The sequence below is a fragment of the Xenopus tropicalis genome, chromosome 2 (assembly GCF_000004195.4).
Source record: "Xenopus tropicalis strain Nigerian chromosome 2, UCB_Xtro_10.0, whole genome shotgun sequence".
Lineage (NCBI taxonomy): Eukaryota > Metazoa > Chordata > Amphibia > Anura > Pipidae > Xenopus > Xenopus tropicalis.
This window is the reverse complement of record NC_030678.2, coordinates 84,822,333-84,835,980: the sequence shown is the minus strand read 5'-3', so window position 1 is coordinate 84,835,980 and position 13,648 is coordinate 84,822,333. Positions and strand designations below refer to the sequence as shown.

At 36.8% G+C, this 13,648-nt stretch overlaps 1 protein-coding gene across 1 annotated transcript in view; it reads left to right on the top strand.

The window, feature by feature from the left end:
• Positions 1 to 1,021: 1,021 nt before the first annotated feature.
• The window catches only part of rspo1 (R-spondin 1), a gene marked incomplete at its 5' end in the record, with an annotated part of 82,452 nt that continues 69,825 nt past the window's right edge, over positions 1,022 to 13,648 (top strand). The window contains 1 exon segment of the mRNA NM_001128028.1: positions 1,022 to 1,280.

The following is a 13,648-nucleotide window of genomic DNA, read 5'->3' as shown; positions in this document are numbered from 1 at the left end:
ATGTGGGGTGGAAAAGTCTGTTGCTTTTGTAGGACAGTTTCCTGGCAGGTGAGGCAAGCAATGTGTGCATTAAACTGTGCAGACATCGGAAGAATACAAGCCTGCCATAAGTCCCACATTGATATTGATAACATTGGTGTTAGATATTAATGGATACTGTCTGTGCAGACACTATAAACTGTTTTCTGATCTAAGGAGCCTTAATGCAGATACCAAAGTATGTTAACCACACGGTATGGGGTTAAGTATATGGCTACAGCTTCTAGCTAGAGGCTAAAAGCGGATTGAGGGAATCAATTGTTCTGTGTCAGTTGGGGATCCCAGACTGGTTGTACCTGCTTTAGAGAAGCACTAAAATATAATAGTATTATACTGGCCCTACTCTAGTGCTTTAAATGCTGTTGGTCAGATTCTGGGAGTTGTAGTACATCATCTAGACTGTGAAAGATTGCCTATCCACGGGGTATGGGTAAATATTTCATACTTTAACAGTGTTTAAAATATATGATATGGCATGTCACGTCTGCCTGCCAGGGAAATTTTAGTGAACTGTTTTCTCTGGAGCCTTTTCTGCTAACTCAGACCTTAGAACTTACTATTTATTTATTTAAAAATGACAGTTTGTTCCACTTAGAGAGAAGGCAACAATGTTTCAGTTTCCAAAGTCACGCATTTATGATAGGCTCTGTGAGAAATTGCAAATACTCCCCTCCTCCGTAAAGCAGCTTTCAAGTATAAAATGTTCAAAAAAAACAACAGCAAGCAACTTACTGGCTTACTTACACTGTAAAAGCTACTGCCCTGTACAGCAGAAGAGGAGTTAAAGCTTTTCCTTTTTAGTAGGGGGGTTTCACTCTCATGCAACAGATATCTCCCACTCTGCCCCTGAAAAGCTAGATGCTCTAGAGAGAGCAAGAGACAGAGAGAGAGAGGGAGTCAGCCTCGTGCACATGAATGTGGTTGGGGCTGGAGACGCTTTTTTTCTCACTGGACAATTTGCTCAGAAGTGAACACTAGGTTTTGCTGATAGACTGCAATACAGACACAGGCTGATCTCTCTGTGAAAACCACTTGGAGCTTTAACCAGCAGTGTTTGGTAGCAAGGCACTTTCCACTGCATTTATTATTGACAAAAATTGTCAATTTTTGCTTTTTATTTTTGAAAATATAAACAAGTCTTTGCTTTTTGACTTTTTGATTGCTTGCCTTGGTTCGTTCTGTATTCTTTGGACAAACAGGGATTTCTAAAAAGAAACAAGCTTGTGGATACTACAGCACAGGTAAGAATCATTGGTAAATGAGAGTTTCGGTGCACCACTGGGTTCATTTACAAATACCCGTGAAATTGCCTTAGAAATAGTTTTGCTATAAAAAAAAAGGTAAAGAGTACATTCTCATCAATCGTTTCAGTAAATACATTGGATTTTTCAACTAGATAGATAGATAGATAGTCAGACAAATAGATAGATGAGAATTGTTGGATATATTTTTTATATCTCACAGTATAAGAGTATGAAATGCTGCATTTTGTTACATGCTGGATAACTGAGTATATTTAACCATATAAATAGAAATGCCTGCACAGCAGCCACAAAATAAGGGATATTCTTAGGTATGATAATAATTTAGTCAGTTTAAGGACTATGATTTCAATACACAAATGGTTATTCTCTATGCAGGCTGTATAGGTCTAATGAATGGCAATTCCAATTTAGCATTAACTGTAGAACTGTTGAGGGCAAACATAGGGTTTCTTATCTTGTTGGACTGTTTTGCAAGTTCTGTGCCAGGAAGATCCTACAGTTATCAGATTTGGAAACCAAAATTAGTGGGTGTAATAGGGGAAAAATGTGTTTTTGGTTTCTTTTGGGTTGTTTCTTGCTGCATGATTTGGAATGCATAATTAAAAATGTAAGTTCTACATTGAAATCACAGTAAAAGTGTTGAAAAAAAAGAAAAAAGGAAAGAGCAAATGAACAAAAGTCTCCATAAGTTTGATTTTCAGTTCCTTTTAATTTAAACCAGGCAGAACTGGGGTCTCGGTTTCTCATGGATATTCAGTAAAAAAAATGCTGCATTCATCTGACAGTTTAAGTGTCTGGTGTGACATTTAATGGGGTTTTCGGAAATTCTGGAGCGGAAAAGGTGTTTTCACACATTGCATAATATTCTGTGGATATATGTAGCAAGACTACAAAGATGTTTGTTGCATTTGTTACAGATTGACTACAAAACCTTTAAACTGATGCTCTTTAACTTGGATTAGAAAGAAGTGAGCAGTTAATGCAGGATGCCATGGACAGTTTTTGGGCAGGACACAGTTAAAATTTGCCTGGGACCCTTTTTCCAGAAAAGGTCTCTGGAAAAAAAATATTCATTACATATGTATAAACCATAAAGACAGATATATAAATATATACTGTATATAAATATATATATATATGAAATATTTTTCTATTAATGTAAAATTGTTTATACTATGAATGTCATTTGCTAACAAAAAATTGTCTCACACCATTAACCCTTAGCAGCCAGTCATCAATTAGCTTTAATCAATCTACAGAAATAAGAATAATCCATTTGACTGGTTACTAAGGGTCACTGCCAGAGCAGAGCATGTTCAACCATTGCTAGCAGATGAGCCCATATGAGCCCAAAATGAGTGCCTACCAACTAACTATATCAATGACATAGAAATATAGATCTTGAAAAAATGTATAATCATATAATTTTAGTTTTATAGGGCTATCATATTATAATAAAACTGTATATATTGCACTCTCAGATTTACACAACAAACTACCACAAAGTTACTACCCAAAATGGCAAACTCTATAGGATTATGCCCATTAGTAACAGTATGGAGTCACCAGATAAGCATGAGGATCCCACAGAGGCACATTACAGTCTTGGCCAGATTGGCCAGATCAATTAGATTTATACAGTTTGGTGACCTGTGTGTAAAAGGTTAAGGGGAAAAAACTCAAGCAGTATCAAAATTGATAGCAGTCAGGCATTGGCTTTCCTAGCCCAGCTGTTCTACACCAATCATAGTTAATCAAGTGGCAGCTATAAGTAATTGCAGTGGTGCAAATCGGCGCCTATGTAATAATTAATAAATACCATGTATTCCCATACTGACCAGGAGCTGACATATCAATCATAACACAGGATTCTTGCAGTCAAGTGAATAACTCTCAGCCACTCTCACACTTTTTATTCAGAGACAACTAACTCGAGGGAGACAATGATATGGTCCCACCAATTTAAGTATGTGGTGTAAATTTGAATGAACCTTTAATGAAGACCTGTAGTTAGGAAGTACAAACAAGGGCCTTTGTTTCCACAGATCAGCATTTGTAGGTAGTAAGGATAGCAGCCATAGCAGGGCAAGATTTTTTTGCCCTGTTTTTCTAAGTGCCCATTTTTTGAAGTGTAATTTTTATCAAGAACTGATAGGTGTCAAAGTTATTTAGCTATGCATAAAGTTGTAGTTCGAAAACAGCTAATGATCCATTGGTTGGAGTAGTCCATATATGTATATATATATATACTTCCAAAGAGATGCCGGCACTCACGTATAGGTTGCTGGTGCCTGGGTGCAGGTCCCAAAATTGTTGAATATGCTGGAGGAAGGGTCAGCACTCGCAGGACTTATACAGAAAAAGTTACTTTATTAAGGAGACTAACATTTCGGCTGGCACTTTTATATATATATATATATATATATATATATATATATATATATACATACATAAATAAATATATGCATAATGGGACCTTGCAACAGTTGTTTAACCAGGAACCCTCAACTATTGCCAAATAGGACCCAGACATTATAGGTATACTGGGGCACTGCAACAGATTTACTTATAAGGAGTCTTAAACCTTTTAAAGTCCAATGGTATTCTTATGCATCCATGCAACCTGTTCTTTGCACCTTATTCAGAAAAGTGAAAGCAACGAGCATTTTGCTACCAAGCATGCAGATAGAGCAGAGTACTTTTGGGAACAGTGTTTAAATTCACAAATTAACCCTATTGTGTATAGTAGGATGGATACAGGGAAACAACTCAGAAAACCGCTTGGACATTGTAATATGTCTATGTACCTAAGTGTACCCAGGATTCTGCTAGAGGATTTTTGCTTCAGATGTCTTGAAGAAAGTTTTTTAGACATCCAGCACTAATGTTGCCAGGCTACAGCCCCAGCATGTTTTTCATATGGTTTTATGTTGGGGTATGGTGAATGCTATAGTGCAGCAACATTTACAAAGAGCAACACTATGTGGATTATATACCTTTCAACTTCAACAGGAATTTTAAAATGCAATACATAGTAAATGTACTATGGCATGAAATGTATTCAGGAGGTAAAAGTCCTCCCCCATCTTTTAGTGTTGGTATGCAACAACACTGCCAACATCCCTATGCTGACCTATAGAGAAGTGACAATCTGGAACAATAGTGAGACTCATGATATCACTGTAGCCACATTCTCTCATTCATGTGAAGTTCTTTGTGACACTCTTCCAGCAATGCATAGGACTTTGCAATATCACCAAGAGCAAGGATTTTGTTAGAGACCCACATGCCTGACAGCAAAATTACTAAAATCCTAAATCAATAATGTTACATAGCTTCATCTGTGTTTCTGTTATATTTCTTAATTTCTGCTTAGAACCTTTAAGCAATATGTGATTCCAACTGAAATATATAGCACTTTCTTCACAATGCATGAAAAATGGTTCAAACTTGGCTCTTGGACTTTGGCTAACTGTTCCGTTTAGCAATGATGTATTTAATTAATTACTAAAGGTTATATCATACATTGAGACAATCACATGCAGCACTGGTCAGTGAGTCATTCATGAACTTTAAAGGTTAATTCCTGCACTGCCGAGCAGCCAGTTACGCATTCTAAACCTAAAGCAACTCTGACTTTTAATGTGCAATACATAGCAATCAGAACAATATTCTGCTCATATGGCATTGGGGAAAATGTTGCACACGGGCAGCAGACACAGCGTTGGGAAACCTGAAGACCACTTTAGAGGTGCACAATATATGAATATATATTACTCTGCCAGAAAAGGGGTAGAGGAGGGTCCATGCAATCCCTTTAGTATTATAATTCTTTATTTATATTAATGATATTCATGATAATAGATTTCCTTTAACATCCATTACGGAGTAACCCTTTTGAAATAAAAAATAACAAAAGTGATATAAAAGTGATACCTTTATTGGCTAACTAAGATAACCATAGCAAGTTTTCAGAACATTTTAGTTCCTTTACCTTTTCCTGTTTTAACAGATCCCATACTTGTATACATTTAATAGTTTCTGTCAGTACACAACTATAACTCTTTTAACAGCAAACAAAATAGTATCCATCAGGCCTGGACTGTGGATTCTGGCAAATCAGAGGCTGCTGTAAGACACCATACACAGTCACTATTTATGAGGCTGGTGGGGGCTGTTTGGAAATGCCAGGGCATATTTTGCACCCTAGTCCAGACAGGGGCGGGCCGAGCCAACTGGGCACCCTAGGCAACCCGGTCAGCCACCTCGCCCCTGCACCTGCGCATCGAAGCAATAGTTCATTCTCCCCACCGCGTAATGACAAGCGGCAGGGACAATAAAAAATAAGGGTTGCTACTAGGGGTAGGCAAGAGAGGCTCCTGCCTGGCGCCCCCTAATCGTTGCACCCTAGGCAGCTGACTCTTCCGTCTACCCCTAGTACCGGCCCTGAGTCCAGGTCTAGTATCCATGGCATATATACTCAGCTAGTTAAGTCAGATATTATTTAACAATACATTTTCTACTTTGATTCAGATATCTAGCATACATTAAGGGTATAATGTAATTAAGGGCACACATTCCAGGCCAAGAAACCCATGGTGACCGACTGGATGTTGGATAGCACACCAGTATATTCTGTTAATTGTATGTTTAGTTGCTTAAATGAGGACTGTTGTGGTAAGTGTGGCAGACATAATGTAAGAACAGGTGCTAAGCTGGTCCAGGTCTAGTAACTTATAGCAACCAGCCAGATGTTTGCTTTCAAATTGTAGGCTATTACAATTTTGGGCTAGCGATTGTTAGTTTGATGCTTAAATGAGCACGGTTGTAGGGAGTGACTGTGAGTGACAAGTTTTCTCCCTGACTAGGAACTTATAGCAACCAATTGTTTGCCTTCAAACAACTGACAGGTAAAGGATATATGCTGATATATGCACATGTCTACTATGGGTTACAAAAACAGGAGGAAATGTTGCACCTGCTATATATTACCCTATATCTTGCTAACTTTCTGGGATAGTTTTTATAAAACTCCCCCCTTTTCAACATCCATAGACTTTGCTGTGGGAACATGCTGAGTTAAAGTACAGTTTATTTTACTGTAAAGGTAAGGAACCCCTTCTCCAAATCTGCGACATATGGAAAATTCTACAATTTGGCACAATGTGGGGGTCTAACATCCTTATATTCGACAAAGTTCACTACAAAGCCAGGATTTTGCCAGATTTGGGAAAGGGTTGCTGCCTGCTTTCTCCTTCCACTGGAAAAGCCCTTATATGGAAAGATCCAAGATCCCAGATAAGGGGTCACCTGTATGATGTATGCATGTTTGTTTTGGCTTAGGCTGATGATGACTGGTTTCATTATGAATTATTTCAATGGTAATGTATAATTTTACTTTTAAAAAAGGGGCTTTTGACAACTTTTTTGGATGTTTTAAGGAAATACAGTTATGGGATTTGTTATCTGGAACATTGCGGACCTAGGGTTTTAAGGATAATGTGTATTTCTGAAAAATGAACAACCCATTTAGTATTTAGATCCATTTAGGTTATGCTAGTCTAGTTAAATTCAAGTATAAGATAGTAGTACTTACGATTCCCTAGTACAGGGGCACTAAGGAGCACAACATTTTTTTCTAACATCCCTGGTTTCTTAAATGACTTCTGTTTTATTATTTCACACAAATGAAATGTAGTTTTAAATCATTAATCGTTAGTATAAATTCGACACAGGTCTCAGAGACCAATTTGTCAGAAAACAACTGTCTAAAATCTTATAATAATATTCTGTGGTGCTGCAATATGGAAACATATATGGATGAATAATGAGGTTCTTGCACACTATTTAAAAAATATATATTTTAGTATTTAGAACTCATCCTCAATTATCTTTATTTAGAATTGTTACAAAAAGTAGCAGTTAAGCACTGGAAATATTTCAACAGCTCTTATTGCAGTATTTATAGAATCTGTATAGATTTTTTGCTATATCACAATAAATATTACATGTGTTACTGTCTACAGTTTGCTAAATCTTTTCAACTGATTGATAGTTAATGACAGTTATCACTAAAAGTCTACACTCATTCTGGGAAAATCTGACAAATGAGAGGTTTAACTATTAAAGGGATTCTCTATCATCAATGTCAAACATTTTTATTTGTAAGACAAAACAATATGCTAAGTAGAACAGAGCTGATAAAATGTGTTGTTTAGGCTAAGAAGTAAATTTCTTTGCAGTTGTGTGCTGTACTCATAAAGATTTATGGAAAATTATCTTCTATTATTTCAGCAAGACTATCCCTAGAGTATCCCTAGGTAGGGTTGCCACCTGGCTGTTTTTTTACCGGCATGGTCAGTAAAAATGTTGTTACACCCCCGGCCCACCCCCTAATCCCCAGCCTTCTCTTCTCCTGTTCCTCATCCCCCTTGACAAACTCAGAAAACTGCAGCTTGATTGGGCCATATATGTCCAGCCCAGCCCAATTTGCCCATTTTCCCGTTAACGGATTAATCAATTTGTTGATCGAACAGGCCGGGCAGCCCTAGTTTTAGGGATAATAGATATTATTTAAAGAAGAAGGAATGCACCTTTACATATTGCTGAAGAATTATGCCTATACACGGGAATATCTGTGCTGGTATACCATTATGATTTTACTTTCTACTTTGGGGACTGCCCTTTACAGCTGTGCTATAAACATTAAAAACAATCTCTACTGTATTAAATCCTGGTCAGTCTGGGTGCTGCCCCAGTCCACAACCATGTAATATCCTTAAAATAAGTCAACATTGTATGCCACACTGAGCACTTTGCCTTAGTCTGTTGCCTTCTTTAATAAGGAATTTAGTTAATTAATAGTCTGATTTCCAACTACTAATTAAGATAATCAATCATAAACAAATAATTGTGTTATAGACTGGCAATCTGTGGCTTCTGTGCCATAGGAAGCCACAGTGTAGTGTGTTGGTGGGGGCTGACAAGGCCCAGATCTTGTCATTTGGGCCTCAACCCAGTGAACAGATCCAGTTATAGTCCATGTGGCTGGTCAGACTGGATAATGTTTATATCTTCAGCCTACAAGTCAATTATCCAGGTAAGCATGGCTACCTTAAGTGATATCATTTCAGAAAAGAGTAAATGTTAAAAAACATAAAATAATCAATATATTTTTGGACCATTAAATGTAAACAGAGTTGGACTGGGGTAACCAGGATCCATTGGATATCTGACTCAAGGGCCCAGCCATCACCACTCCCCAGCTCTTGCTCTTCTGTGCTTCTTACTTCACTGTTAAAAATGAAAGCGCAGCAGGAAGCAGTGGTGGCTGGAGTGGGTCAGGGCCCACCAGGATTTTTTTAGTTTGACCCTGAATGTAAATAATGAATATCTCTTCTTCCATGGGTGAAAGTAACTGTTCAGGGGTATAGTTACAAGCAGTACAGATATGGTCTGAATTTCCAAGAAAGAAGAAATAAACTAGACGCCACTGTGAGTCTAACAATTTATTAAAGATTTGATAGAATGCAGTGGCTGGGAGTAGAGACATAGTGCATCAGATACCAACAACCCTGAACTGCACAAGAGTTTCCTGGATGTTAGTTTGGCAGAAAGGATTTACGCATCATTGTTAGTACTGACTTGCCACAGTTACTATAGTATAATACAGTGCTCATTGATATCAGGCTTAGGGGCAGATTTATTAAAGGTCGGGAACAAAATTCTTTTATTTCCTTATTTTATCACCAGTGGGAAAAAAGCCATTTATAGATATTTTGCCATATTAAATGTTTCTTTCTAATTTTTTTACATGGGGAAAATATGTGAAAACAGTTTATCACTGAGTGTAGGACTTACCCAGAGGGATACATGTATCAAAGGCTAAATTCTGCTTTCCTTGCAAAAAGTCTAATTTTTCTTATTTAGAAAGCTGTTCCCAACATTCTAAACCATTTAATGACCTTTCTCCAGATTGGATAAAGTTAAAAATCTGCCTAATTTATCATTCCCCCACTTTTTTCCTCAAAATGTTCTAAAGCTTTGAGCATTTGGTAACATTTTATTATATGTCTGATTCAAAATTAATCAACTGAGATTAAAGCTGTCAAAAATTGTTCAAATTCTGTTAAAATAGTATTGTGGCATAAAATATACAAGCATTGGTCTGTTCAAAAGTACCCATGCTTCATTCTACTCTACCACAAATGTATGTACTAATTAACAATTCCCACAAACCACCACAACATTACTTCAGTCCAGGCTTGGTCATATGCATTGCTGCATGTAATACAGCAATGTGCAATAATGACAGACCATTTGTTGCAATGTATCACTGTATGTTGATATTAATAATAATTCACTCAAATAATTCACTTAAAATGCCTACAGTGAACACAGGGACCTGGACATTTAACAGTGGTATTGAAGGAATTTCACTATGCAAGCCAATCTGCTCCCATCTGCTCCTTGCTATAAGTGCACTCACAAAGCAAATTTCAGAGTGAATTGCATAGTTTTAGTTAATCCACACTGTGCAGAGGAGCAAATGGGGTGTATCGACATGCATCAGCTTTTTCTTTGCCTGTGTTAAATGCAGTCGTAGAGACAGCCTGATGTGTCATTTGCCTATGTAACCTGTAACGCTTCACAATACTAGAAAAAATGATAAATACGCAACATTTCCTAACAATTAACATTGTTTTACTGTGTCCCATTAATAGCTAAGTACTTATGGGATATTTTGGTATATGGAACAAAACAGCAAAAGAAAAATTATGCCCCCTATTACATAAATCCCCCAAAATTCCCTTTATACTGGACAATTCTAATGTTTTAGGTAATTAGTTACTTAGTTTGTCTTACAAAAAGAAACTGCTGGCCCTCCAAAGGCATTTTTTACAGAAATCCTTATATTTAATCTGCCAGTGTGTGCTAAAGCATAAACAGTCTTTACATACAGTAGCTCAGTGGGCTATCCTGAACTTTACAGAACAGGTGAGTGGCGGCATACAGTAGAACTATGCAATGGCTGTAATGGTTAGGGGTCTTTTTTGGCTCTGATAACAAAGTGATGTCAGAACTAATACAGTAATTACTTTATGGCAGTCATTTACAGCCCTGGAAAGAATTGCAAAAGCATTAAGGGGCACAAGACCAATTCAAAGTCATGAATGTGTTTATGTGAGGAGGTTATGAGAGAGAAGTTATGGAGGAGGTCAGTAGATGAGCGTAACAATCGGTTTGGGAAATACCAGGAGATAAGTTCAGAAATTTAAAGTAGGGCAGTGTTATGAATTGCTTTGAATGTCAGGTTTGAATTTTCCTGGATGATAGTGGAAGCCAATGTAGGGATTGGCAGAGTGGCATGGCAGAGAAGGAGCGGTTGCTGACGTGTATGAGCCTAGTAGTATTATTTATTATGGACTAGAAAGGACTGGTGGGGAAGGCCAATTAATGGAGTTTACAGTAGTCAATGCATGAAATGAAATAGAGAATCAGAATTCTTGGAATTCTTGGAATAGGATTTCCCCATTATACCCATTTTTTATTTAGTATTAACTAATATAACATCCATCAAAGCCAAATGTAAATCTTGAAAGGCTATATTGTCATGCTAAAAAAAAGTCAAAATTTCTAAAGAAAAACAGGATTATGCTGTAAAAGTTAATGTGGATTGAACTCATTCAACCACATTATGCTTAGCAGATGCTTCACATTCTAAGTCATTTTAGATACTAGAATGTTCAGAAAACAGAACTTAAGTGATCAGGGTTCTCAGAGGAGAGGGAGACCTTGGTATTAATTATTTTGTCATTATTTTACTATTGCTACTACCACCATTTGTATCTATAAAGCGGCTCATAGCAAAAATTAAAATAGGTACAAAAGTACATAAAAGACAAGGCTAAAACTTATGATTTGTAAATTGTTTAGGTGTCACCTAAACTTAAGGTCGCCATATCCGGGCCAATTTCAGCTGCCAATAACGGTCCTTTAGACCAATTCAGCAGCTTATCTGCCTGTGTATGGACACCAACAACATCTGGCCTAAAATTAGGCAGATCTCGATCAGGCAGGTTTGATTTTTCCATCGGATCAGGGACTGCATCGGCTCATTGATGTGGCACCCAAACAAACAGCACCTATGCCTACCATTTTAATTTAATCGTTTGGCCCTAGGTGTAAATGGTGAAGATCCGCTCTCTTGCCGACATCACCAAAAAAGCGGATCTTACAGTGGATCCTTTACTCAAATATCTCTGGAAACTAGAATTTTTGGTATCAAAAAATGTCCTTTGGGATGGATTTCCAATATTTAGTCTAAACATACATCCTGAGTCATATATTGTATCGATCCTGTTAGAGGTGTAACAATAGAGGAAGCAGACAGGAGTGTAGAGGGCCCAGTGAGTTTCTAATTAATGAGTGATTACTATATATCTTGGAATAATTGATCAACATACCTATATTTTGAGGCCCTCAATTGAATTTGCTGTTGGGCCCAGTGACATCTAGTTATGGCACTGGATCATCCTATTGCTGTAAAAGTCTCAGATGCACTCTGCATCCCAACAGATACAGCACTTCTAGCTTCATATGACATAGGGACAGATTGCTAAAAGGGTGATAGTGAAGAGCAACAAGATTATTTAAATAGTACAAAAGGTACAAAATGTTTAATCTTAAATTACTCTTCACAAAACCCATCTAAGCACTCTGTCTCTACATATAGCTTTGTGTCAGTTATTTTAAAGGCAATTATCACTAGTACATTGTCTAATGCACTGAAAAGATTAATAAAGATGCAAATTTTCTTTAATGACAGGAGAGTTACTCTTCTCAGTCAATAAGAAAGGACACAAGAAATGACAAAATGGATAACAACTGTACCTATGGATGTTATTTATGATCATACCATACACAAACCACAGGATGGCTGCAATCCCAGCAGCCCCAAGCCATTATAGTAGTGAGACATTTAAAAGAGCAAGATTCAATACAGTGTAATCTGCCATAAATCTAGTAACCTTACTGCTTAATTGACTGAAAAATATTGTTTTGCCCCCTTTATTTAAATAAAAAAAATTAACTTTGACAGAACAGTCGAAAGCTATAAACAAACAAGGAACTTGGAAACATTAGAAAAACAACATAGTTGGAGTTAAAATATTGGCAGTTATATAAAAGGGTATTAATAGTCATATTTTAAGAGGCTGTTTTAACAATCTGCTTGCACCTATATATCAGTTTTGTGCTGCATTATCCCGTGCATGTCAAGTTGAACTATGTTTTCCAACTGGCTATCCTTTCTGCAAAGTATGTGTGCTCTGGGCCAGTCCCCCCCAGCTTCAGAGCATGACCTCTTGTTCTAACATATCTCTGACATCCAATTCCCCTGTCTCTAGCATTTACTGGCCTCTCATGTGGTATAAATCTTTTTTCAAAGATCCTAAGATTTAGTGCTATAGTGTCCCAGACCATTAACTGTTGAGACGAAGAATGTCTTTCTTAATATTTATGTACATGAATGATGAATAAGGTCTCAACGAGGTTTCAGCAATAAATTTAACATCTCTAATAACAGCTTTTTCAACTCAGCAATTCATTTGAGACCTTTTATCCAGTATTCGAGTAAAGTCCACAGTTCCTCTTAGTTACACCTAATCCGTAGATTGAATTATTTAGAAGAAAAATTTCTTGACTCATTTTATCAGAAGCTTGTTATGGATCTGGTGTTAGTCAAAAAAGGCAGTAATCATAAAGACGAGTTAAACATGTAGATATAATATATGGAAGGAAACAGAAAACTAATCCACTTGTAACATGATGATAGTACATATATATACAACCTCTTAATAATCTTTGGAGAGTGTTGATAAGGAATGTTGAGAGTCATTCCATAAATATTTAGCTAGATATAGTTTAGGGACTGGGAGAACTGGTGCTCAAATATATTTACTATTTTTGTAAAAAAAAAAGTGTTTTGAATTGAACAATTTATTTGCTTAAATCTTAAACACTTTTACAGTTATGGGACCTGTTATCCAGAATGCTCGGGACCTGGGGTTTTCTGGATAAGGGATCTTTCTGTAATTTGGATCTCCATAACTTAAGTCTGCTAAAAATAATGAAACATTAAATAAACCCAATAGGATTGTTGAGCCTCCAATAAGGATTAATTGTATCTTAGTTGGGATCAAGTACAAGGTACTGTTTTATTATTACAGAGAAAAAGGAAACCATTTTTAAAAATTAGAATTATTTGATTATAATGGAGTCTATGGGAGATGGGCATTCCATAATTTGGAACTTTCTGGATAACGGGTTTCCGGATAAGGAAT